Source organism: Bombus vosnesenskii, unplaced genomic scaffold (assembly GCF_011952255.1).
Source record: "Bombus vosnesenskii isolate JDL3184/JDL3185 unplaced genomic scaffold, Bvos_JDL3184-5_v1.1 scf7180000013309, whole genome shotgun sequence".
Classification (NCBI taxonomy): Eukaryota; Metazoa; Arthropoda; class Insecta; order Hymenoptera; family Apidae; genus Bombus; species Bombus vosnesenskii.
In genome coordinates, this window is record NW_022882958.1 from 2,014,460 (window position 1) to 2,038,768 (window position 24,309).

Here is a 24,309-nt window from a genome sequence, read left to right on the forward strand (position 1 = left end):
AGAATTATTATATTTATATACCATAGTAATTAAATATTCATTTCGTATTTCATTCCCCGAGTATCTGCTACTTACGTACACATCTGTATCGGTTCTTCCAATTTACGTAAAGCTTGCCAAGAAGCTGTTCTCCGAACGAAGGACCATTCCATTCAAACATTCGCGTCCCCGTCAGAGACGGCTGACTCATCGAGGTTCCGACTTACATACGTACCAACATTTGTAAATTCAACGAAACGATCTCTTCGAAGTGTAACTAAATAGAAGAAGGCTAAATATATACGACACAAGTGCATTTATTTAAATCCATCGATGAAGAAACAGTTGACAGTAATTAGAATTCATCGACGTAGGTGCTGGACATTTCTTTGTAACAACTTTTCTCGAAGAAATAAATTTTCCAATCACGATCCTCGTCGATGGTGTTCGAAGCGTTTCACGGTGGCGTCTCTCGAGTTAAAAATGCCGATCGGCCGCGTCCCATCGCCATGGCGACGAGCGTAGACGTTATAGAGTGCGGCGCTCATTTGTTTGTCATTTCCTCGCGGCGACTCGCGGAAACAAAGGACGAGGCACAAAGCGCGAAACAAAAAGCAATCCGGCAGCGACGGGCGAGCAAGCGCGAAAAGCATCGAGGGGGTGGTACGGTTGGTAGGTTGATGGGGGACAACCGTTGTTGTTGCCTACGGTGGAGGAATAGAGGGATGACGCGATGGGGCCGACCGCGACGAAGCTTGTGTAGGTAGGTAGGAGGGAGAGAGAGTGAAATATCGGGAATTACCTGTTCGGAAGAGAGCATTTCGTCCTCATTTTTATTTCATTTCCGCGGAAAACTCGCCGACCGGCGCGGCGGAACATCCTCTGGCGGATCCTTGCCACGATCGAGCCGATCGAGCGATGCCATCGGTTCTCGGGAGATTGAGGAAATGTCGCGGAATGTGCATTTTCCTGATCTCGTAAAACTTTGATAGATTTTTTATCTAAATGTAAATCGTCAAGAGATACGATCGTGACACTCGTCGTCGCAGCTCAGGCTGTTTGCACGCGGTTATCTCGTTTGATACGTCTTCGACCGAAGGAAATATTGATAGCACGGAATAACATTGGTAGGAACGAGTTCCTATATTTGTAGCAAGGGTTTTACACTTTTTACAAGAGGTTCTACGTTACACGGACATCCGAAGATGGGATAAGAACGATGCAAGAAGAGACGAGGAAAGAAAATGTTCCCGGCAAGGTCGTTCGATATCGTTAAGCCTAAAGAATAGTATCAATATTACAAACAGCGTGATATCTTTACGAAATACGTTGCTGTGAATGGAACAAAGGAAGTAGCTGATCGATTGCAATGTAACCAGCGAGATACTTCCTTTTTCCCATAAATGGATAACTAATATACAATAGATAATAAAATAAAGACGTTATTAGGCTCGAGAATTTCGTAATCGTGGAAATAAAAAGAAACTTCTTATGAATGTTCGCTCGTAGAACTCTCAAATCTTAGCTACTGATATTTCTTATACGATACACCAATATTATTTCAGTTACAGGTTCATAGATCGGAGTAGATTAGTTTCGAACGGTTTAGACTATCAGGATCTAATAAGTAAGTTTAGATACAAGTTTAGATGTAAGTAAAAGGATGTTAGCAGCGAGTATACATCGAGTAGCAAAGCGACGTCCAAAGGATAGATACGTGTATCCGTATAGAAAATAGAAGCGCAAGATCCGAAACACGTGATACGGAATGGAAGATTGTGCGATTTAGTATATTTTGTGAATTACATATTAATGAAAAAAATATTATTTCAATTACAGAGTACCAACTATATTATTATTTCACCTCGAGCAGGTTCGCGTGATAGCAACGTGTCAACCATATATTTAAAAAGGTTTCGCGGCCGAGCAATTTAACGGTAATGATCGCGCTGTATTATAACGTTGGTGATCTGCATCATGGGATCTTAACAATGGCGATAATATCTGTCGCTAAGAACGAAGGTATTCTCGAAGGAAGAACGTCAATAATGACTACGGCTGGCCGTCGTCGTCTCGTTAGCAACGATGACTCTTCCACTTTTTAGATCCGAACGGGTACGCTTCGAAACTATTCCTTTTCGTCTCACGGTAGCCGAGTGTCGATTACACACGCCGTGGTTATAAATAAACCCGCGTAGAAATTAGTTTATGGAGCGTTTCTTTCACATATACGATCTTGGATTAGCCGTCAGTTCCTTTCTCGTCGCTGACAGTCACAATTTTAAATAGACGCTTGTGCAATGATTTCCACTTTAATTATATCGCTTGTCTCGTTCGTTCGCGCTAGTAAGGGAAGGAACTCGATTCTAATACGACCATTAAGTAATTATTTTTTACGTCTGTTTTACCTCGTTCACAATCGTTACACGATTCCAAACGAGATCGTGCAAACTTTTCTCCACCAATGGAATTTATCTAGGAGCGGAGAGTTGTTTATTTTTAACTACCGACAAAGTTTTCGAATAACGAGCTGTCTTTATTCGTACATTTAATTGAACGAGAGACTTACTTCCGCCCGACGATTTCCGTCAGTTACACAAATGTTTTTTCCGTTCCATCGAAACGTTTGGCTACGATAAAAGCTTCTGCAGCTACATTCGTAATTATCGTAATTTTTTAAATTACTATTTTAATTAAAATAAAATATATGTTCCTACATTCACAGTTGCGATTTTCGTTAATGAGATCCACCTACAGTGGAAATCTGTGCTGTTAAACAATTATTTTAGTTTCATTGATTCGAAACGATCAACGAATGGAATCGGAAAGTGATCGATTTTCCAAGTATAGAAAATTATAAATACCAGTTTTATTTTGACGCATCCACCTTCGCATCGTTTTCACGACTTCTTCGAGAAAAAAAGAAACAGAAATATGATCTTTAAATTCTCGTGATAATTGCGGACACTTTCTTCGTATCGTTCATGGATAATAGTTATCAAAGAAAATTTCTGATAATGTCACGCAAAATTCCAAATTACAATTTTTATATTAATTCGAATATCGGATGTATGGGTGTGCTTCAGAACTCGTTAAAATTAAACGTTTAACGCATCCACTTTCGTACCGTTTTTACGACTTCTTCGAGAAAAAAAGAAACAGAAATATGATCTTTAAATTCTCGTGATAATTGCGGGCACTTTCTTCGTATCGTTCATGGATAATAATTATCAAAGAAAATTTCTGATAATGTCACGCAAAATTCCAAATTACAATTTTTATATTAATTCGAATATCGGATGTATAGGTGCGCTTCAGAACTCGTTAAAAGGAAACGTAATCTCTAAAGTTTCACGATAATCATGGAAATCTACCGAGAGAACTTCTTTATACCTGCCATTCATCGATGTTTTCGATCCGTGATACTAAGTAATTAACAAGCGTATTATCCAGGGTATAGGACGTGTTGCAACCCTATATAATACTGCTCCATTCTCCATTCCTTGCTCTTTGGATAACCGAACGAGAGACCCATTGACTTCGTTCATTGATTTTACGTCAATCTGTGGAGAGCACCCTTGTGGGGTCTCCGTGATGCATTTACCATACGCGATAAGGGCGGTACGGGATGGGTTAGGGAACCGTCGACACACCCCATGAAAGGGAAATAGAATAGAAATGACCCCCCACGGGAGTCGCATTAGGGACACATGGCCAGGCGACAAAGCCCGATTTTCTGCCAACCCTCCAGGATCTTAGGCATGTATACGGTTACATAACGTTACGTGCTTGTTACCCCATGGATCTGAAGGGGCTGGAACCGAGGGTTGGAATATACACGCGTTACCACCCCTCGAGGGTAGAAACGCCATTTTGTATGTTCAGGATGAACGTCGGACGGACATTTTTCTATTCAAGGTTTCAGGCCTTCGTGGTCGTCGATGCGTGGACTTTATCGAAGTCAAGATCTCTCGAAATATCTTTACTTGCGTTCGAACGGCAACCGTCGTTGCTTCGTCTTTTATATTCCGGAAGGATCTAAGGAATCTCAAGTACCTTGGTCCGTAAGAGTTCGTTAAGATCGAGTCGTTTTAAACGTTCGAGGGAATCATTTTCGCTATTATCTTTCTATATCTATTAGCTACGACGAGAGAAGAGAAAGGACTGCTATAACCGGAGCTTGTGTCTTCCTCGAATCGTCCAAGATCATCTGGAAGGATTCGCTTTCACGGCTCGAAGTGCTGAAACGACAGGACTGATCGCGGCAAATGGATTCGACGGAGCGTACCGTGTAAACCGGAAGATTTGTCGATCCATATCGCGGCTTCTATGGACACCTGTTGTGTCACCAAGGATAGTTTTAGTTTCGCGTTATCGCGACCGGTTGAGTGAGTTTTCGTGTAAACTCGACATATCAGCTCTGCCGGGGTGGTGAAGCGGGGCAAAGCGGAGACAAAGGTTAATTTGGTACGAGCTGTAATCCGTCTCATCCGTCGGATAGAGCAGCAGGACCCCAGGACGGATGACAGGAGCCCGGATTAGTGCCTTGTTCCGTCAAGGATTATATCGAGCGCGAAAAAAAAGATTAATCGATATTTCTAGTTTAGCAGGCTGCCACCATACTTTTAATGAAGTTACCCCTGGGACCATTCCGCGTTCGTGTAAAACGCAAAGAATCGGTGTCGGTGTTTATTATCGACAAAAGCAACAATCAGCAAGATGAACAATTCTCATTCGATATCGTCGAGAGATACTTGCTTTTCCTCCTTCTTAATTCATCGGTTAAATCGACGCACGTATCCACCGGCGCAATTCGATGCGTAATTTAAATAAATCGTTGTTCGATCGCGGAACGAACCGAGAAACGGAAGCATTTAGGTTCGTGAAAATTCTACAATTCCGTGCTGGCAATTATTCAATCAAAAAAATTCCATTTTTTACGCAACGTTATCGCGCGTCGCAGAAAGACGAGCACCTAAAGTATGAAATTTGGAAAATGGTCGTCTTCCGCCGGACTTCAATTAACGAGGTACAGTGTGCCCGTGCCTCTACCGCCACCGCCGCCTCCGCGATTTGCCTCACCACGGGGTGGAAACGTGCCCTGGATCGCGATGTTACCATTGTTCGTCATGGTAACATTGCGATACGCGTGTAACCATTGCGGGACTGGGAAGTCGAGACTGGCGTGTTCGTCTCGTCGTTAATATAATGACGAAAATGGTGAAACGGTCCGACATCACGTAGAGGTAATTCGGCACGCGTACACTCGTCTATCAAATTGATTTCCACACTCTGCGTCCTTACCAACACGTTTATTTCGTCACGTTTGCCGGACGTTGGGTAATGCAACATCGTTGGCAAATAACGAGAACATTGACAAATTTTTTTTCGACTCCCATCGAGGCGTGATTGTCTTTCCAATATCGTTATACCGTTATTATCATCAACAAGAGACCGTAATCGAATTTTTAAGAAGAAGACAGAAGAACTGTAATTATCTAAATTGGAAAAAATTCTACCTATACACACATACACACACACATATACAGGATGGTTGGTAACTGGTGGTACAAGCGGAAAGTGGGTGATTCTACGCAAAAAAAGAAGTCGAAAATATAGAATAACAATTTTTCGTTCGAGGCTTTGTTTTCGAGAAAATCGACTTTGAATTTTCGATCGGTACGCGTGCACTTTATCGCGTCTCGTTATAACGGACCTCACTGTAGATCGTTGTCTCGATGGAAAAATTAAAAAAAAAAAAAATGTTTGTTCTATATTTTCGACTTCTTTTTTCGCGTAGAATCACCCCCTTTCCGTTTGTACCACTAGTTACCAACCACCCTGTATATAGTGTTTGAAACTGATCCTTAAAGTATGCTTCGAAATAAGTACATATGTCGAAACGATCAAGATCTTAGTCAAATTTTCTGAAACGTCGATACTGTTAATAACGCTAAATGGCATGTATTATCGTAATTATCAATGTCAGATTGTAATCGTATTTTCCAAAAAAAAAGCAATCTAAGATAACATTTTCAGTAGCTGAGCCTGGCCTTTAAGCGTACTTCGAGCCAGAAAGATTACGTTAGATGGTATTCGCTGATTTCTGGCAAATAAGCATCCTTCGGTTCAGGTCATTTCACTGTTCAGAACAGATCACGGGCAACGTGTATTTTTCTCTATAGATGTTGCACGTAAATGGCTGGTAGAACTAGAAACGGTAGCCAGAATATAAGGCTCGAGCACAGGACGTGACGGATCACTTTTGGAATATATGTTGGAGAATGAAGATCGAGGAGCGTAAGTGCAACCGTCGCACCGCTGGTTCTGCTTCCTTTCCTTTCTAATTGATCAACGTTGCCAGTCAATCGAGTGGTAAATTATAGGTCTCGGGGAAAGGATAACGATTATTAGTCGAACGCTAGACTATAAACAAACGATAATAATTTCGAGTTCCGGCAAAGGAAGAACACGTTGTTAATCATACACGTAACAGAAGAGACTATATGTACAAACTCGCACGTTATTTAACGATTTCAAACAAATTCACTCTTCTGTTTGTCCAATCAAAATTTTGATAACTTCATTTGTCGAATTAAATCAATATCCACATATCGGTGTACGTAGTTATATATACATGAAACATTCTGACCGAAACGGTGCCAACGATTTGGCGGGTCAAAGGCGTTCACAATGGGATTCGACTAGGTTCGAGGAACGATTGAAAATGGTATCTAGATAAAGTTGGCCACATTTAAGGGTCGATCGAAATCTTATCGGCGATGGCGATCATAGACGCTGTGGATCACACTCGAGTTGGCTGTTTAATTTATCGAGCGTGACGATAATAACTCGGCACGGGTTTCGACGCTGCGGAACGAACAAGGGCGGTCGACGATGACGATGACGATAATAATAACGGTGCCGGTCGTAATAATAAAGAGCCAGTGGAGGGCCACTCTCTGCTATTCGAATACGCCGTGTGGTTATTTCAAAGGTCTACTTAGCATTCGGTGTCACGTAGAGCCCACGGTTTAATACATCAAAAACTCGGGAATCCATCGTCTACCCTCTCGGTCCTCCTTACCGTCGCGACACCCCTGGGGGTACCACGGTATTCATTTGTTCAAACTTGCAACCCTCTCGAGGACTGTGCGTGCCTTTTGTTTTGGCCGACACGAATTCTGATTGGATCGTTCGCCAGGTACTGCCGGCCATGGCAGCCTTTTCCCGGACTAGGGTTATCGGGCCAATAGTCTCCTCGAGGGCGTTCCTGGGCGGGGATTCAAACGCGTCCTACATCTGTCGCTGTTGTCATCATTATTATTATTATCATCGTGGTTCGTTGGACGTACACCTTTATGAGTTTCCGGCCGAACCCGCAACGTCGGTAACGCCACTCGTATGTGGCGCTTCCGCCACTACCTGCTAGGTGGCGATAGTTACATGTCTGTTGGCGTTTGATAGAAACACGTTTATAATCTATAACGATATCGATATTAATGGATTATTAATTATTTTGATATTAAAAGTAGATTTTATCGAAGATTGAAATCTCTTATAAGATAAAATTACTGTGACAGATTGACGAGAATAATGAGTTTATCGCGTTTATAAGGGGATAGGACATTTTACTTTCGATTAACGTTGCATTAATACGTCTGTAGAATAATACGCATATAACGATACGTATGTAAAATACGTAGATATTAATACTGTAAGATGTTAATTGAATCTTTAGAAAAATACATCACGTTTCTCATTATAGTCGTTATTCGAATATTAAATACACATATGTAAACGTCCATTTATGGAAATTTTCATGACGATGTTTCCCGCGGTTATGTCAAAAAATTAACGGTCATCTCGCCATCTATGTAACTCGTAGTTGTTACAAAACGGCGGTGCACGGTGACGTGCTCTTGTTTTACAACGATAAAAATTACAACGAATTAGCGAAACCGGCCGTTTTATCCCTGTTCTATGTGGGGCTGAAGTATCGCGCGAGTAAATTCGAGTGCGTTTAGAGTACCGAAGTGGCTGAAAGTTCCGTGGTAAATGCAATTTTCGTCGAACGTCGCGATCACGTTGGTCGCGTTGACGGGCATATTTTTAAAAAACGGAGAGGAACAACGCGCTCGGGGTTCGTTGAATGACGTTAATCGCTTTTAGTGTTCTCGTGCGGATCGTTTAATGGCATCTAATTTCACGTGGCCCTGGGAGAGAGCGAGAGAAAGGAAGAGAGAGAGAGAGAGAGAGAAAGAGAGAGAGTATTCGGTAGAGTTTACAGCGTCGTAATTTATCGACGTCGAGGCTTCGATCTGCTGCCTGTTGATCGTGGGAGCCCAGTGTCCTTAACGGGTAAGTGAATTTCGCATGCGTGTCGATCCAGCTGAAAGAAATACGCCATGTCAGAAAGCGGAGCCGAGTGAACTTCGGCACGATTCATCCTGTCAAAGGTCAGAGGTTTTAATATCCTGTGCTGGACACCCACTTGGCAGCGATAATTCGAATTAATAAGCGCAAATTGCCGAGTCGTGGTTAATACAGGCACATTTCGGGACTAACTCTGTACCGCGCATAGGGATATTTTAACCTCAACGAAATGGATTCTCGGAACATATCGGAACGACCAATCGTGACAGACAGCTTCCGCAGTCCTCAGAATCGTACGTTCAGAAATTAATGCCCGCAGATCGGCCATATTGGAATCGAACGTATTATACGTTCGTTCTATTCCGAAATTACATGCAATATGTAATTACATCGATATCGTTGATTACGCGTACACGTAAAGAAAATGTTTAGAAACAGGTGTTTACATAAGATATTCAAGAATTTTGGCGTTACTTTGCGAGAACTGTCTAACGATGTAAATAAACGAGAGGTTATGCAAACATACTTTATATCTACATCGATCTATTTTTATCTTATTGTATAATAACATTCGAATAACTTCTTCGTATTTTATATATTTTTCTTGCAACTTTTTAAACGATCTAAATTTATTTAATATTATTCTCCCATTTGTATCTATATAACGTTCGGATCAAGTTTAGTCAGAGAAAGAATGACTGGAAAGTATTCGAAATATAGGATTTTCGAAACGCGTGTTTAATCGTAGTTTTCAAAAAGCTTATTTAATATTGATATTCGCCCGATAATGTTCGACGTGGCCGCGGCTTCCAGACGAAACGTGTTTTCGTCGTTAATCGATACAGTTGGCTGGCCAAGAGTGCCAATATTTTCCACAACGGACTTTTAATTGTCTGGTGCTTGCCGCGGTATATTGCGTTGCATTGTGCAGCGTTGAAAGAAAGCGTGTCACGTGGTCGAATCGAAATTAATATTTTCTATTTTCGCGGACAATATCCCATTTTGTATAGCCGAGCGCATTCGCTTATTGTCTCGTGTATGAACGCACGAAGCGTCGATACAAGGCGTGCGTGTGCGTGTATAGAACATCCAGCTAGAGAAAGCGGGAGGGAGAGAAATGGAAAGAAAGAAAAGCAGAGAAAGACGCGAGCGTAGTAAAACATAGTGTTAGGTGGAAAAAAGAGAATATAAAAAAATGACGACACTTGTAGAGACGCGTCCATACTTTTGTATCCTATTGCTGGGTCCGGGGTACAAATGACACTCATTTGTACTGATAGGGATCGTTGCTCGTCTCGCAAAAAGCGCGGGGCTTAATGACCAAGATGCACCTATACGATATCTCGTCACAGATCCGTCAGCGATATCGAACGTGGCTCAACAATGCGTCCGTCGGAATTAAAAATGTATTATACAAGCTGTCGTTCGGCCTGTGTTCCGTTTAATCGACTCGATCCTCGTTACAACGCGAAACGGGAAAACACTTTACTCGAATGTGCTCGTTTCACGTTTTACCGTTCTGGTCTTTTTTTTTTTTTTTGCGTTTTGTACGAAACTTCTTTTCGCCACTGTTCAAATTTTCTTTATTCGTTAACATGTATGAAAATGAAAAATTCAGTTTTTGAAAGTTAAATAGAAGAGATAGATAGATAGATAGATAGATAGATATTGAGGTGAAACATGTTAGGTTAAGCTTGATTCATAGTTGTATAAAATATCTGGTTTCGATGTTACATTTATGGGCGTGTAAAATATAGATTGAATGTAACTGAATAAATGAAGTAATAATATAACTGGTACTTTCGTCTATCTGCAACGGTATCTTGCCGAGTTTGTTTCATATGATGCATTGCAATTAAGGAACTTTATTAAATTCCGATTAACCGATCCTTCGAATTCTAGCATTTCAGCATGAACCGAATAACCTTTATTCTTCGTGATACGTCGTTCATCGCTGTTGAAATAATATCCAGATAATCAAATTTTAACATTTGCATAACAATACACGTCACCTGTGAAGATGGTGTATGTGTTTGTGCCATGAAAATGAGTAAGACGTTTATAACAATTTACGATAGTATGAATATGTCGATGCTAGTCTGATGCTATTCTGTGCTATTAAATGGGCGATACTTTTACAGCTTCGTCGTATTCGTACGTCGTTCGGCAAGAAGCGGCAATAATAATTCGAAGTAATAATAAATCATTCGTTACGACAAGATCAATTATCTGACAATATCTTAGGAATATTGTATAGAGTGGAAAACGCGGGAAAATCGATGGGATAAGATAAGTGGATAGCTGTTTCTCACGGAGTAAGTATATTTCGGCAGCTACATTCGCAGTTAGAGCGGAGATTAGCCGCAGTAATTATCGGGGTAGCATTTTCCTTTGAATCAGGCCTAGTATCGAGCGATTTAGCGGTTCCCGCTCGGCCAGAGGTGATGATGCAAGCCGAAGACGATAATCAGCACGATAATGCGAATGATTGTGTAGAACGCCGGTCCGTGTTAATTATATGTTCGCCGATACATCGTGCGACGCGCCTCCGTGCATTATCCGATTTATCGCCGGCGGACGTTTGAACGGATACGCACTGTTGTGCACGCTGCATAATGCGTCGTGTTTGCAAAGTCACTTTCTTGCATTCTTCGTCGCATTTTCGATTGAAAAATTCGTCAACTCGTATTTCGTTACATACAGGGTGGTAGGTAACTGGCGGTACAAGCGGAAAGGGGGTGATTCTACGCGAAAAAAGAAGTCGAAAATATAGAATAACAATTTTTCGTTCGAGGCTTTGTTTTCGAGAAAATCGACTTTGAATTTTCGCTCGGTACGCGTGCACTTTGTCGCGTCTCGTTATAACGGATCTCACTGTAGATCGTTGTCTCGATGGAAAAATTAAAAAAAAAAAAATGTTTGTTCTATGTTTTCGACTTCATTTTTCGCGTAGAATCACCACCTTTTCGCTTGTACCACCAGTTACCAATCACCCTGTATAATACATTAAATTCGAATCGATATCTCGAATACTATAAAGCTAAAGATAAATGTGTCGTGAATAGTTACGTTATTGTCCCGTTAACCTTTCACATTGCGGGGCTCGTGAGGAGGTTTAGGGATCAGATTTAAATATGAAAAGACACATTCGATAGGATTAGTATTATAAATGTGTTTAGTTAACTAATCAAGCAAACAAATACGTACGTTTTGTAAATAATGTAACGTTAATATGTAGACAGCTACTGTAACACGATATCCTCTAATTGTTTAATAACAAATTCGGCAAATGGATAAATACTGTTTGTTACAGCGCGTAAAGAATTTCCTCGTTTAAAGAGTCACGAAAATGTTTCTTAAAGCGACGGCTAGAAAATACCGACGAATAGCTGATCAATTTGATCAGAATTCGATAAACTTCGAATCTTCTGTGTATCGCAGCTGTTCCTATTTTCCAACACGAACTAGATTAGATGTTCAAGTATACTATCGAGGAGTTTGCCAAAGAGACAAGAATTCTTGTTAAAACACCACCTTATTCCCGTTGCAAATCGGCGAATTAAACGTTTCAAGCTTCAGGCGCACGTGAGTTTGCTGGGGGACGCTAGCACGCTTTTAACCATCGGCCTAACCGTTCATCGAGCCTTGCCTCTTTGCCTCTGTGAAACCGTTAGTTGTTGGCTTCGACCAACGAAAAATCGCCGCGAAGAAGCGTAAAAGACCGAAAAGGCGAACGAAAAAGAACGACGAAGAAGCGAGAGAAGCACGACTGTAAAAGAGAAATGGGTGAAATAGGGACGCTGACGAAAATAGAAGAAAAAAAAAAAGAAAAAGAAGAGGGAGGAAGAGAAAAGAAAGAAAAGTAGAAACGTCGCGATGCGGCGGAGGAAGTTGAAAAATGTCAGCCGGTAAATTGGAAGTACGGGTCGAGTACGGCAGCCCCGACGTCAAATAAACATGCCAGGACGAGCAATTTCGTATATTAGAAGGTCCCGCAGGGTAGGTGCATCCTGCGTCAGGGCGCGTGAGCTACGGTGATGATGTTTGACCGCAGGACGCATCAGGGACTCACTTGCACGGCCGATGCAATTGCATATGCCGACCGCAAAGTAAATGGGCACTGGCTGGTGGGAATTAAGGATTCTCAGCGGAGAAATCGAGTGTTCCCTGTGCGCAACGTTCGATCAGTTCATGTACACGAGATACACGGTGACGATTTTCCATGGTTCTTGGGAACGATTTGAGCAAACAGACGACGGCGCTTCGTTTAACGCCGCTGTTACGAGACGGCAGATTGATGAAATCGTCGGTTATTCCTGCGGTCTTGCGGTGGACAATTTAACGCGCGTCTTTAAAGGACGTCGCATCGACCGATGTTTCTTTTGCACTAATAACTGGACGTTGCATAATTCGAACGAGATTCGCGGATGCGTGATTGGATCGTAAATGGAACATCTTTGCATTGTTTCCAGTTAGTAACCGCATAATATGGAACCTCGTGTCAATTATGTAACGTGGTTGCATCAGATCGCGTAGAATATTACCTTTTCGAACGGAAGAGAAATATCGGAGACCTTCGTCGATTATCACCCGTGTTATAAAATTGCTTATTCGCTGACTGTTTCGACGCAATTACGAGAGAAAGACGCGAAACATGTCGGTCACGTAACGATCCGAACGTCGAAACAAAGCTCTTCGGTAATTTGGCAACGAGTTGGGGTGAGAAGGTGAAAATCTTCGAGGTTAAATTCGAGACACGCGAAATTTGAATAATCTTCAGACGAAAGTCGATCTGGCAAGGGTGGCGAACCCTGTAATCTCGGCCACGTGCAATAACGACAACAGAAGGGGGGAAAATGGTCGGAGAGTGGAAAACGGGAGAGCGAACCAGTCGATAGCAGCCGGCTCAACCGTAGGAGGTTCGAGCGATAAGTATCTAATAGGAATGTAGTACGAGCTTGTAATAACGTTACACAACGAACCGGTGTAATACGATTGATGGTGAAAAAATTTATTTGCCCTTACCTGCCACGGATCCACGGAGCTACGTGAAAGTCCCTGGAATATAAGATTCGAGGGAATCGAGCGGCACTCACGAGTGCAATTCGCCAAATCTAATTTGCATGCGATCGAACGCGGAACCCACTTAAGCACGGAGTTCCGCCGTGGAAACTTCCCGCGGGGGAAAAAAGTTCTCGTCATGACTGCATTTCGTTTCGAGCTCGTTGAATTAGATGCCGGTATAATGCCGGCTTTCTGCCATTTTGATTATTTCGTTCTCCCGTTCGCTTGATACGGCTTTAATCCGTTTGTACGCTTGCTGGAACAAACCGTTCTGAATTTCATTTTTCCGAAAGGAGTTCATTCCTCTTGAATCGATTCTGCGAGTTTGATTTTACTTCACGATTAACAGAAAGTATTTCAATGTCACATAAATAGTATTTTAATACGGTCTGTTAGGTTTAAAGATAAGATATAGACGAGATTTAAATATTATTAAAGACGAGATTAAAATAGATAGTTAACGTTGCGCTAATAGAGCATGTTTAAAATATTCGTGAGGAAAAGATGTATTTAGTTAAAAGGACGTATTTTCTTAGATAGTGGTGAAATCAAACGAAAGGAAAACCGCGTATCGTGTTCTTCTTTCGGTCTTCGGTTATTCCATTAATAGTACATCGATAATTACTAGAATCATCTTAGTATCGAATACGATGAACGACAAGGGGGAAAGATATCGTCCTGTTGAACGAAGAATATAAAAATAATTCTCACTCATCGAATATTCGTAACACGTAATTCTCGAGCGACTAGATCGGAATCGGTTCTCTGACAATAATTCTTACGGAAGAGAATCTCAGGCCGTGATTCGTTTAAATTATAACGCCTAACGTTGTCGAGGCAAGCAAGCAAACACGAGGGCGCCGGGATCATCCCGATACTATCGATAAATTCAAAGAAGAGAGGGGTCCAATCCATTCGAAATGCCAGATCCATTTCGCGCCTGCTCGATCTTCCCGGAGGGCACAGCAGTGCCGTAAGGACTCGTAACTAGTTAGAGGGGAAGTGTTTTGTCCCTTCCTTTTTCTTCCTCTTTTTACCTCTTTCTCATCCTTTCGCCGCGACGCAACGATTGCTCGTACCATTTCCATGATGAAACAGCCGATGGTGGAGGGGCCATAGAAGGGGGCATGTAACGTGTCGACGACGTCTCGACGATGACTGGTGCATCCTGCTCGAGAGACGCGAACGAGAGACGCGTGATTCTCAGAAAAGGCCAGGGTCTGCCTTCGGCCCGTCCGATAGAGTCATCACGTGTCGGCGCTAGGATAGTGGTTTTATTGTAACATATCGAACGTGGATACCAGTTGGGGGCCAGGTTCCGAAGGAGAGAGGGCTGCGGGCACGTTCTTTCAGGCCAGCAGCCACAGAGAAGAAACGAATTGCGGGGCTAGTTGTCCTGTATCGCAGCGGGATGTCTGAATGCACGGTGTATGATTGATCTGACACGTAGTGGGGGCACCGTGGTCTGGTCGCACGTACCTGGTACTTCGATTCGTTCAGCAACCCTTCGCCTTGGATCCTCTTTCCATCTTTGTTCGCCAACCGTTTGTCGATATTGCAAACCACGCATCGTCACGCGTTTACAATGGAAATCCAAAGGATCTTGTACCTAACGATCGCGTCTCGGTTGCAAAGCTGCGAAGCGTGTTTGCTCGCGTGTGCGCGTCCTGGGATAATTAGACCTTGGAGGAATCGTTTCGTGAATTTCCACGGTTGTTGCTGATCGTTCGATAACGTTGATAGACCGAAATTGGTTTCATCCTACGTTAATGACACCTTTTCAGAGAGCTTCAATTATCCCCCGCTTGTTCCCCTGCGGTCTACTTGGTCGGCCGGTCTCGTCGTCCATACGTGGTGCCGCGACAAAAACGCGAGCGAGAACGTGAGACGTGTTAATTAGAAAAATGACGAAACGAACCGCGACACACGCGGTGTTCTCGCTAACGCGAGAGCACGGCCCTCGCCCGGGCAAAATGCATTATCGTAAGTACAAGATTGCGTGTTTCAATTATGAGAAGGCTCGCTCCGAGGTATATTGGGATTGCTTCCATCCTTCTCTTCCCGTTGTCTTCTTGGTCCACACTGGGAGAATCGCTTCATCATAATCGGTCATCCAACGTTTTTCTACGGAGCATACCCCCCGCTGTCTCTACGCCCGGATATCTTAGCATCGAAATGCCGCGCTGACAGGCAAAGAATTTGATATCGTGATTAGCTCGTTACGGTATTGTGCGTTAACGCGTTGCCACGAACCCTGGGCCCTGCCCGATCGTCATTTCACTCGAAACGCGGCCGAGCGAGACTTTACGAGCCTTCGATTCGTTGTCGAAGACGCCGAGTAATTGATTTCGAGCCACCATATGCAAATAGGGGGATGGAAGCTGTGGTTCGTGGCCGATGTAAATGTTTAATTGGATCGTGCGTGTACGTCGAGGGAAAATAATCCTGTGGTTAATACGTGCGTGGGAACCAATTAATTATTAGAAAGGCGACGTCAGCCCCGGAAAAGCGTACATTTTTTCTATTAACTCTAAATATTTAAATATCTTGAAAACGCGTATAACAACATCGCAAGCTTTTCTGTTCTTCTTTCAAGTGTTTCACGATGTCTGCTAGTTTTCTTTTCTTAACCAAATCGAATCTAGGACAACAAAACGAATGAGAAGAGCTATCACGAACTGAGTCGAGTTTATTCTACGAATATTTAACTAATCGCTCATTTACCTATACATAATTACTTTTTCCTTTTCAAAAGATCAGGACGATTAAGTTTACGTTCGATGAGATTACTCCGTGGAATTTCTCGTATAAAAAGGCTGGTATTATAATAGTACTCATTCGATAAAGGTCAGTGTCGAAGGTGTATACGTCTTGTTTGCGAAAAAAGTGGCGAAGGAGTTTCTTGGCAAAGACTATCGGGTAGATCTGTCGGCGAGATTCGCGGAGTATTCGAAGGTGTTACTGGAACTCAAACTCGGCACTCTTCTATTTGCCGTTTGAGTCCTTTCGACAGGGGTGCAACGGCGCGAACCCCCTTGCTCAACCATGGCCTCATTACCAAAGCAAATATTTTATAGACGAGCCCTCGGTGACGACTCGAGCAAGAATCTGAAGGAGGCGAGATGCTGCCGGAATCGATGTAAAAAAAGGCCTCGAATAAAGCGCGAGTTCCTTTTTCCTGTCTTCCAATCTCTGTCCTCGACCGAACCCCCTGGCTCCGACCTCGCTCCGTAGGCGGCGGGAAACGACAGGGGAGGAAGAGAAAGAAAATAGAAAGAGGAATCTCTCTTTTCACTGGCTCTCCCCGATTTACTTTTCAACTCGCTTGTTTTATATCCACTGTCGGCTCCTCCTTGTCCTCTCGAGTCGTCGATATTCCGACGTGAAACGATCGGCGTTAAAAATTAGATAGGTCGCGCGGCCTCTCTTCACCCTCTTCGCCCCTGCTTCCGTGCTTGCCGCGAAGTTGACTGAAAGATGGAAACGGGAACCACGGAGATGGAATCTCTTTCTTCTTACCGTGCACGTCTGCGTGAAACGAAGTCGATGATATTATTACGACAACGTAAGCTTAGCTTCACTGCGTTCTTCGTTTAGTTTGGATCAATCGGTAGGACGAGTTTCGTCGGAACTAAAAAATCGCGATACCTTCTGCTCGATTGGATATACCGGGGACAAGCGTTTTAGCTTGTGTTTTACATGTCGAGATTTAGTCGAGTCAGTGGGGTCTAGTCGTCCTGCGAATAGACGCGTGGAAGAAATACGAGACTCCTCCGGTACTCTCATTGTAGGATAATCGCTGTTAGTAGGATGATACGAAACCGTGTCGTCGCTTCTTACACCGATCTCGGAAAAGAAGCAGGTGTATCAATTCGACGAGTATATTTCTTTCCCGTCTATCGTTTCTTGAAATTCTTAATGACGTTAGAATATTCCAAGTTTGAAGATCCCCTTTCGTCGTCGCTGTAACGCACGATATTCTGGATCGTCAATTTCTATAATACGCTTAAATTGATCCTTTAGGCGACGCTGGCATTGACGCAGTGTGTCCTTTAGTGTTCGACTGAATCGTCAATTTGTCTAGCATTATCCAGAACGTAAGGAAAGGATGGAGGGTCGAATTGTAGAGGGGTGGCGAACTAAGGAAAGGAGGGAGGGGTGGGAGCAAAGGCGGACCCAGCGTCTCCAAAGGATTTCGTGTATTTAGGATAACAAGCTGCTCCGCCCCTGAATTGGTATGCAGAGACCCACGAGTAACTCCTTTATATTGACATATCGTGGAACGTGATCCAAATACATGCGACATTATACCGAATTGCGAACAAAGCTGGCGCCGCTGCAACGGCAGCAGCCTCGTCAAATTGTCCATGAATAGAAAACAAATCGTCCGTAAGGCAAATTCGTGTTCCCGGGGAACGACGTAGCCGTACGTACGAATCGATTACGAATGCGACTCGATGTCGAGACTGCGTCGATTTCGCTACCACATTGCGTTTCCACATTTATAATTACGAATTACGACGGAACGCGGTTGTGTAGGCAAATTTATATTTTTCTCAATGGAATTTGTTTCGCCCTTTGAACATTGTAACGAACATTTTTTACATCGAGTATCTTCCATATTCTTTAATATCACGATCTTTTATTACGACCGTGTAGATACGAGCGAACACACTTACGAACGTGACGTTACGTTCGACGTGGCTACGACACGAGGGTCAAAGGGTAAAATTTCAAACGCGAAACTCAGGAAACTGATATCGATGGGTCACGAAAAGCCGACTGAAAAAATAATAATAGGAAATGAAGGTCCTTTCCACGATCGCGCCGGCCAAATAACAAAGTAACCGAAGATGGATATCCGTTTCAAATATTCACGCCCTTTTCGCGCCGCGGCGTGAAATTGATGCGTTTAGGAACCCCTTTACTGGTAGGCGGACAGTTACGCCGGCATAAATATTGCCAAGAGCCCTGCTGACCACATGGCACAGATACGGCCCTGAATAATGTGCGTGCTTGCGTACTGCGTTTCCGCAGGCTAACCGAAAGATTTAACCATAGCCGAAACATAGCCAAACACCAAATAATTTATTATTAATTTCATTGTTTCGTCTGTGCAATGAACATTAACGAACAACGCGATAATCTTCGCAAATGCTTCACGTTGTATCTCTCTGTGGCAATTTTAAAGACAATAGAGAAATAGCGTTTCGACGGGGAGGAAAATCTGTACGTTGCGCGCCGGTGTGTTTACCTCGCCACGGTTACATCGGCTTTGCGAGGTAGGAAACGATATTTGTTCAGGCATCCCGCTAGGAAATTCAAGGCGACTAAGAGATTATTCGCGGCACCCGTTGCGTGAATATATAATAGCGTGGCGTGTTTATGTATCCAGCTATGACAGGCACTTCCGTTTCCGTCGAGCGCTCTTGACTTCGTTCCGTTTCTGACCGCGTAAATGTGTTTACACCACGCTGTCGTCTGTCGCTGGTCTCCCTCGTGAGGAACGTTCCTTGTATTCGTCATGCACGAATTCCCAATTTTCCATTTTGCCAAATTCCATCGATTCGTCGAGACTCGGTTTACGCATCGTCTGTAAATCTTTCACGATTTCAGCATCGTCGACGATCGTCGTATAATTTTAGCTTTTCGTTACTTTGAAAATGACGATCAGCAATCAACGTCCCGCGAGACGCGTCGTAGTTATTAATTCGAATATAATTTCTGCAATTATTTCGAAGCAGTCGTCCGTTATACAGCGTTATTTATTTTTCTTTTTCCATTTACGGCTCGTCCTTCCGGCCATTTTCCTCACCAATTTATCAGTTTCTACCGCCCTCTCACGTCCATTAACTTAATTAATTTTTCTCAAGTGTTCGTTCTACGTTTCGAACCTCGAAAGCTGTGTGCCGAGAAGTGTCAAACTAACGAACGTGTTCTGAAAAATGGAAGGCTCCAATGGTGGCTCAGGTGTTGATTGTTTCGTACACGTACAAACTCGCGGTCGCTGGGGCGCGCGCGCGCGCGAGCTCGAACGCTCACAGGGCGGCGAATGCCAACGGTTTGTACGCTGCTAATCGCCATCTGTTCCGCCAAGTGACTCGACACATTGCAATATTGTTAATTATTCAAATTCGCGTTGTAACGCCATGCTTGGTAGATGTTCGGTAATCTTATCGAGGCAACCTCGCTACCTTTTGTACACACATGCATCCACTTCGCACCTCATTATCAATTCTTAATTGAATTTTACCTAAGCGAATTCCGTTAACCCGTTTGATATCTCTAACATCATCCTTACGCGAATCTCGTCCTCCGTGTTCGTTATTTCATCACAAATATGATCTTGGTAAATTACATAGCAAGATCCTTGAAAAAAACCGAGAAATCGCTGAAAACTTGCTGAAAAATTCATGAAGAACCCTAGCTTAGGAGCGACGATGTGAACGAAGAAGTTCAGTTCGTCACGCTGAAGGAGTCTAATATTAGAGTAGGCAACGATCATGTACTATGAAATACGTACCAAAGAAATCAGAGTGAGCAGCATGTGGAAAGATAATAATTCGAGAGAAGAAACTAACTTTGGGCCGTGCGTTTCACGATAGATCGTTAAAATTCCTAAAAATCCAGTGAAACGAAAGGCTATCGAATTGGTCATTTTGACCATTCTGGCATTTCTATAGTCGCGGCTATATAATTCTGATCTCAGCCGTTATCTACGTTACGATTCGTAGATGAAACAGTTGCGATCGATAACAAAAATGCGCGTGCTCTATCATTATGATCGTGCGAGGAAAAAATGGTCGTATGAAAACGAACCAGTTTCCCTCGCCAGACGCAATTAAATAGAGAAATACGCGCTCTATACGCGTTCATATATCAGCCACAGCTGTGCCAACTCTGCGTCTAAAAGTCTCTTCCACTTATCCATGGAACGCGAACTTTTACTTTTGCTGACGCAGATATGAGTAATTAACCCCGCGAGTAATTTCCATCCGGTCTGGAGTCGGAGCACGAGCTCGGAGCGGTCCTGGGCGTCGATCATAACTCGAACTGGCCAACAGCAACGACAGCAAAACCGCGGCAGCAACGTAGAGACACAGAAGAGTTCTGACACTCTCTGGCCTCGCGTATGGTACCTATATCATTGGCTCGGGTTGGGCGGAGTACGGCGTGAAGTTGGCGCCGCCAGCGATAGATACCGCTAATTATCGATCGTAAATAACGTCGCGGGGCGCACGGCAGCCCGATCCTATCGGTCCTTCGGCCGGTTTCATCCCCCCTCGTGTTCCGCAGTCTTTCGATGATATAGGTGCTATGTGCCGAGTCGCCTCTAAAACGGGGTTGGCCGAACGTCGGAGGAACAGGTCCCTCCTGACCACTCTAACGTCGTTCTCTTGGGTGTGCAGTCGCCTCTCAGGGTGGCTTGGATATATTACAAACGGTGCTCGTGCACGGTTATTACAACTTGTACGCGGTTATAATTGCGGGCAAGAGGCCCACCGGCTCGAAACGTGTGATTTGTGCTCCCGCGGGAAGCAAAACGGCTACCTGGCACGGTTCTCTACGGTGCCGCGACACGCATACACGGCTACTCTGTAAAACGTTCCCGTATCGATTCTCATTCCGATAGCGGTGGCCTCCTTTTCAGAGAAAATCGGAGCTCGCACGTTTAATGTACGATCCTGAATGCTAGCCTGTCTAGCAAAGTATAAATAGCCCTTTGGCGATATCGGCCCGTTCCTCTAGCTACCTATTGCTCTTCTGTCCAGCGTCGTCGTTGTTTACGAGTTCGATAAGGTAATGGACTGGCGGTTGGTCGAACGGATATTACCGGACGGGACTTTATAAAATCTAATCTAATCTAATACCTTGAATCGAAGACAGATCGAAAGGGAGACGGTTTTGATCATTCGCGTTTAATCCTCTTGATAGCTCCGTAGCGGTTTAATTTACGTATTGCGTTGCCAGGTTGGACGAATGCTTCGTAGATAGCCGACGGGGAACGCGGTATCGATTTTTGTCTTGATACAGTTCCACGCCAGTTTCTTTGGCCGTGTTCGAAGAACGTGTCCGACGAATACCACAAGTTCGACCAACTTAAACGGATAACGTGGAACAGCGACTCTTCGTTTCGATACTGTGCTTTTAGAAATCTTTCGTCGAATTCCAATCGTCGATTCGTCAAACGATATCGTTCGCGGATAACCGACGAATTTCCCACGTCGCAGAACGCCCTGTTGACACTGTGCTTCATATCCCACGCGGATCTTATATTTACGTATAACAGCATAGATCATTCATCCAATTAATTTCCTGATTTGCAAATTTAAAATTAAAGTATCTCGTTTATCCTGCGTGAAAAGGAGTTTGTCGTTCGTTAAGAAGTTTGCCTCTGTGTAAAATTTCTGCCGTTCCAGTGATATTCATCTTCCTACTTCCTAAAGATGAAAAAAGGACCGAAGGAAAGGTTTCTTACTCGACTTTGTTCAACTACGAACTTCTCTTTAACATTAAGCGACCAACGCTCTCCCTACTCTTAATGGCTGATACACGATTACTCGTGTTCGTCGTGCTGCAGTTGACACCTTCTGCGAGGCTATATTTCCTTACGTGCCCCACCCATCGGCTTGTAAGCAGAGCAAGTGCTCGTTCTCTCTCGGTCCCGTGAAAGGGATGGTCGTTTGACACGGTCGCCTACGCTGGGTGTCGGGATAAAAGGGGGGAGTGGGAGAGGGTAAGTCGTGCCCTATCATGCGGGGGCGATATCGCGTTACTAGAGCCGGCTTTGATCTCGCGACACTTACAATTTTCCCGACTGGCGATACACCCTTATTTCGCATCGCGCCACGCGAGTCCTAATGAGAGGCTATGTTCTCTGCACCCAGCACCCGCCTCTTGCCCCGTACCAGGGGTTACCGGTAATCACAAGGCATGATGGCTCGTTCCTGGTGCTGTGTAACCCACCACCCCTGGCTATCCACCACCAGCTACCTCCTCGTCCTTGTCGCACCGCTTCCGCGTACCAACGCCCCCTGACCATGAGGAACAACGTTGTCCAGCCGTGCTCGCCATTACGCCGTGTGAAATGCTAATGCGAGAAGCTTCGCTGGCGTTTACCGTGTCAGACGATAGCACGAGACAAACCGAGGATTCATCGACGATGTTCACGATGCTGCTAAATTTGTCTATTTAAAGCTTCTTGTTTTATTGAAATTTTATTGGAATTGTAGTTGGTAGCCTGACCGATACTTACGGAGTTAATTCCCGATTATTTATTTCTCTGTAGTACATTAAAAAAAGCAGCAGGCAATCTGAAATACCAGATCCTAGAAACGCACAATGTGCTACTTTTCGCAGGATGCATAGATATGAAGAAATTCGATATATTAATTTACAAGTGTCTTTTACATTTTAAGATTCAAGGTTCTCCTCCTCTTACGCTCTTCTATCAGGTATAAATGATTCGTATCTCTATGGTGTATTTGAACGTACAATAGGTTAGCTATTCAAGAATCTAAAAGAGAGTTGTAATAAAAACAGGATAGCTACGTGTATCTAAGAGTAAATATCAAGTGCAAATCAAATAATGTGCTAGGTGGTTATAAAGTTATATAAGATCAATTAAGACTGTTTACTATTCTTCTATTAGTCTAATTCTCCAAACCAAGAATATTAAAGGTTATCTATTGGTCACCGTAATTCATCGCCAAGAAACGGACGATTGAAAATCTTCGATTACGATACAAATATCAAATTCGAAGATCATACAGATTTGTCCGTGTGAATAAGAACAAGCGTTTCCCATAGCGTACACACGTGTCAGAGCCATCGCCCGAAGCTTCGGTGTAAATACAATAACCCTTTATTTGTTCCCTTTTCCTTACGGGGCTGGCCGTGATTCAACAATACTCGACGTGTAGGCGGCAAACATCGCCGCCACATCGGGCCACTCGCCCTCGGCGATTTTCGCGAAATTCACCCAACGAATCCACCTATCGACGATTCGGAGATGAACGATGGCCCGTGTCGAGTGAGATTCGAACGCGTGAGCTTTCGACAGCCAGGATGAACGAAGACGGGAGCACGCGTTCTCCTAGATAGAAGCGACAGTGACGCGTGATAAACTTGAGGAAACTTCGGGGTAGAGTTGGATAGAGAGAGAGAGAGAGGGAGAGAGTTGGATAAAGAGAGAGAAAGAGAGAGAGAGAGAGAGAGTTGGTAGATGGGAGAGTTAAGGGTATGGGGAGGGTAAGCGTTGTTGGACACACAGAGCAAACACTTCAGAAGATTGCCGTTTCTGCGTTGCAACCACCACCCTTCCATCCTACGGAAATCCTTACTTTCCCCGAAATCCGTAATCTTCCTGAAGGGCGGATTAATTCTCTGGACTTATCACGTGTGCCAGCTTCGCTAGATCTAGATGGAAGCTATTGCCGATCTCCTTCCGTGGATATTGTACTTGCAGATGTTTCGATCGTTGGATTGAATAACGGGGAATGTTGTAAGTATGTTGGGTCGCAAATAGATTTTTACACTTACTTATTGGAAACGATTAGCGTGGTAAGAGTAATTAGAAAGTAAGCGAGGATAGCAGCTTTATAGGAAGCTTTTACTTGGAAATAAGTCGGGAAAAAATTGAAATAAAACGTGGAAAAGTATCTAATGTAAGGGAAAAATAAGCTTCCATCTGAAGTATCTCAAAAATTCGCCGTAACGCAAACCGGAAAGTTTCTGTGAAACATTACGGAATTATCATTTTAACTAACTCCGTAGTTTCAACGTTAGAGACGTTGGATGCACAGTACACGTTCTTGTCATGGTACAGTCAAATTTTAAACTCTTCTTCGCTCGCTACCAAAATGATGTAGCGTAAAAGTTCAGCTTTCA